Source organism: Limulus polyphemus, unplaced genomic scaffold, assembly GCF_000517525.1.
Source record: "Limulus polyphemus unplaced genomic scaffold, Limulus_polyphemus-2.1.2 Scaffold3567, whole genome shotgun sequence".
Lineage (NCBI taxonomy): Eukaryota > Metazoa > Arthropoda > Merostomata > Xiphosura > Limulidae > Limulus > Limulus polyphemus.
The window spans coordinates 61,390-65,844 of NW_013669177.1; the positions used below are offsets into that span (position 1 = coordinate 61,390).

Below are 4,455 nucleotides of genomic sequence, written 5' to 3' on the forward strand. Positions count from 1 at the left end.
AATAAATACAGTTTTTGTACGTTCTGTACAATAGCAAAAATACCAATATACGACTGGTAAACGATATTAAATGAGTTTAATTTCATACAGTTATTAATCGAACAAAAGTATTGTCGGAATACGGGATGCAGTCAATGTAGAATAATAACCTTAAAGAACAGATACAAATGGACAATTTTGTTAAAAAAACTTAAATATCAGTACATTTCCTCATCCTCCCATACATGTAGACAAAAAGTAAATAAACAAAAACGAAAAACTAGTTTCACTTCCCAAGGACCAATCATAAGAGAGTACAAGGAAGTAAGTACTGCACTCACGAGTAACAGAAATCACTCCACAATATAGTTCCAATTAATTACTATTTAGTTTCTCAGTTGATCTGTGAACTTCATCGTGCCAGTTTGGCAGAATGTAAGTGATTTTATAAAGACTTTTATTGTTACTTACGTCTACCACTATTTTTAACTGTGGTATTTCATCATTAGACAAATATTAATTGCACGAATATTTGAAAGATATTCAAAATCAATTTTAAACTTAACTGATATAATAGTTAATCTGATTTCATCTCATTAGTTTTAAGCATTATAAATTATTTGTTATTTTATTAAGTCTTTCTTTTAGACAAAAACGTGTGTTGGACTATGTACATATCTCATCATTTCTATTTAATGAAAGTTATCATAATTTATTCTTACGCTCAGTGTCTTCAAAAGATAATATAAAATACTCATACTACTAATTAAACGGGAGAAGTTTTCAAAATCAACAAACAAAATACAGTAACTGAATATTTCACAGGTTACTTCGTAATCTCTAAATTTGATCTGAACTAAAAATAGATCAGAAATTTTCCAAAATCTTAGATTTTCCATTAGTAAAGTACTTATTAAGAAATAATAAAGATCCCATAATTCTTATTGCGTAGATCCCTTTTCCCAAGAGCAATAAACACAAGGATTGGATTTCCACAGGGAATGGGGATCTTGTGAGAACAAAAACATAGTCTTAAGGCTTCGAGTGGTAAACATTGTATCATTGTTTGAAGTTTTGAACAGAAAGAAACTACTACTGAATGAAGATACAGTTGTCAAGAGCATAAGTTGAATTATTTAGTATTTGGATGTAGATAATTTTTCATTTAAACGTATATGGAGGTTTACTGAAAAACGACTTGATTTCAGTGTGCTTTCCTGAGCTTTACAACATCCTTTATCCAATTCGAAAACTGGTGGATGTCATATGGCATCAGATATTCTCAACTCCAGGAAGATCCTTAGTCGAAGGAGTTACGAAAGTGATAGAAGAGAGACGAAAAAATCCAGCGGTAAGAATTTTTCTGTCTTTCATCATATCGATAATAACCGTTATTTTTACTCAGTTTACGGAAAAAGACAATTCCAAATTATCCCGTAAAATATCCATAAATAATTCTAACTAAAGTGGTATTTGAAGTAATTTCATTTAAAGGACAGTGTTGCTCATCAGTGGCAGAAATCATTATTCACTGTATGTGATGAAACTGGACTTTTATTAAGTAGATCTGAGAATTGTTTCAATAATCTTCAACCTGAAAAACGCCTTACGTTCACGTGTGCTAAATGGAAAGTCAGAGACCCCTGGGGGTTCAGATATAGCTATATTCGATATAATACTGTTGTTTAATATTCATGTATTATTATTTGTTTTAAGGAGAAATGTAGAACATATTGATATATTAATTTTTAGAAATCTATAAAATTTAAAATTATTTACAATTTTCACAGGAATATAAGTTAGACAAACGCCGATTTTATTATATATTTCAAAATCTGTTATACTTCTTTGAATTGCATTGAAATTCTACTGTAAAATTGTATCATTGGTTAATCATCATGCACGTGTAAAAGTTTGGTCTTTTCTCACATTTCTTAAGCTTCGAAGAGTTGATCTTCTTCAGATGATGTTGGATGCCCGAATGGCTAAAGAAGACATTCAAAATGTGACTGCACAACAGCTGACCGCTGGTGAAGATGAGCCAATAGAAGATGTTTCTAAAGGCAAAAAAGGTAAACATAAGCCTAACGTATTTCAAGGATTAAAAACAAACTAAAATAACGACCAAGTTATGAGTTTATGTCAAATTATTTTCATGTATCAACTACATATAATGTTATAGGCTAGTAACATAGGTTCTTCATGTATCAACTACATATAATGTTATAGGCTAGTAACATAGGTTCTTCATGTATCAACTACATATAATGTTATAGGCTAGTAACATAGGTTCTTCATGTATCAACTACATATAATGTTATAGGCTAGTAACATAGGTTCTTCGAATTCTTACACGGATACATAAAGTTATCCGTGTATTTCAGGTCATTGGTTGAATATATATATATAGATATAGATACATATATTCAAAATATTTATTCTCCCCTTCCAAATACACTTCTTGGCCATATTGTTTGGTCGTATTTTGACCTTCTCAGTTTTAACATTAGCTCCTGCAGCCTCACGAAAGTTCATATCTGGACTTTGTTGAAGCTAAGCCATGATTGTGAGTATTTCATCGGTATGTTGTTCTATGTATGTTCCTTGTCGTTCTAGAAAATGAATCTCCGCCGAATGAGTTATACTACTGGGAGAATTGAATGTTGGAAAAGAATGTGCTTGCAGTCAGGGTGCCATCAGTTTTGTGTAGAACCCCAACACTGTTGGTTGAGTTGCAGCATCAAATTTGTACTGACCCTCAACCATGCTTCATTGTAGTAGATATAATTTGACTTTGATACCCTTCTGATCCCCGCCCTCGAACGAATTGTCGTTGATTTTTGCCGAACAGTTCGAATCTCGATTCATTTCTAAAGAGCACATGTTCCCATCTTTCCTCATTCCACTGATCGTGTTCCGAAACTCTTTTCAACCTTTTGTGTTGTTTACCGCGAGCAGCTACAAGTCCATCCAGACCATTTCATGTTAAAGTGTATTTTACTGTTCTCAAGGTAACATTCACCTGTATTTACATCAAGTTCACTGACCAGATCTGTAAAAAAAGATACAGAAATAGATGGTGAAATCCCTATTTGTTTATGTTTTGTACATTTTTGCATTTATTTGACCAGAAACTTCGAAGGACGGGAAAAGGCAGATGAAGTTTATCACAGATGTGGAAATTAAAGCAAATTCTATCCTTTTCTTACTGGCCGGGTAAGTCTAGTATCCACCTATTATAGTAAGTACAATAGCTATGTAAAATGACCGTACTTAAACTGTGTCGTTCGGATATGGTTAATACTATTATAAGAAAAAGCAATTGAAATAATCTCTTGTGCCACTGTATGTGAACAAGAATTATATAATCTCTATACATATATATATATATATGTATAGTGTATGTATGATGTATTAACACCACGAGTATTGTTATATATATATATGTAGTGTGTGTATTATTGGTGTATATGGATTGGATATTTTGATTTTTGATTATCGATTTCTGAAAACAATAACAAGCATTGTTTTGTTATACAGACTAGAAGACCTTTTTAAGTGAACATGTGTTATATAAGTTAAATCCGACGTGCAGTTCGTTATAATTAGTAGTATGAGTATTTTGTGTTATCATTTAGAGAGACTGAGTGTAAGAATAAATCATGCTAACTTTCATTAAGTGGAAACGATGAGACATGTACATAGTCCAACACACGTTTTTGTCTAAAAGAAAACATAATGAAATATTAAATAATTTAAAACTAAAGAGATAAAACCAAATTAACTAGTACATCAGTTAACAATTGACTTTGAGTATATATATGTAGCGTGTATGTGTAATGTATTAACATCGCGACTATTGTTATAGACGTAATAACAATTGGTATAAGTAGCTGGATTAGATATTTTGGTTTTTGATTGTCGATTTTTCAGAAAAACAGACATTGTTTTGGTATGCAGACTAGAAGAGCTTTTTTTAAGTGAACATGTGTTATATGAGTCAAAGCCGACATGTAGTTCGTTATATTGATTTTGTATTACATACTGACGTCACATATTGAGGGTGTACTGCAGTAAAGCCACATTTTCTAATATTTGACAAGATGTGTTTGTAATACTATAGCATTGTGTTTCTTGGATATATACATATATAATATTTAAAAATAAACATTTATGGAAAAAAAAAGAATCAAAATTCACCATTTGACATAAAATAAAACTTAAACGTACTTAATAAAAAGATTAAAAACTCGGAAGTCTGAACGTTGAAAATAGCTCTAGAATTATTTAGAAAGGGATCTTTTGGATTCTGCTGGACATTTGTCTGGATTCCAAAAGCGGTTTGACCAATGACATCAGTTGTCAGTTCTTGGTACATCTCGTATATATCGAAATCCTCTTCTGTTTGGGCTTTTTCGGCAATTTTTTCCATAAGGATCCCAATAGCTTTCTGCATGATTGGTGTCATCTGAAAGG

General features: G+C 31.6%; 1 protein-coding gene across 2 annotated transcripts in view; it reads left to right on the forward strand.

Moving 5' to 3' along the window:
- Positions 1–4,455, forward strand: part of LOC106469604 (cytochrome P450 3A11-like) — a 78,864-nt gene that overhangs the window by 42,711 nt on the left and 31,698 nt on the right. The gene's annotated exons all lie outside the window — the stretch shown is intronic.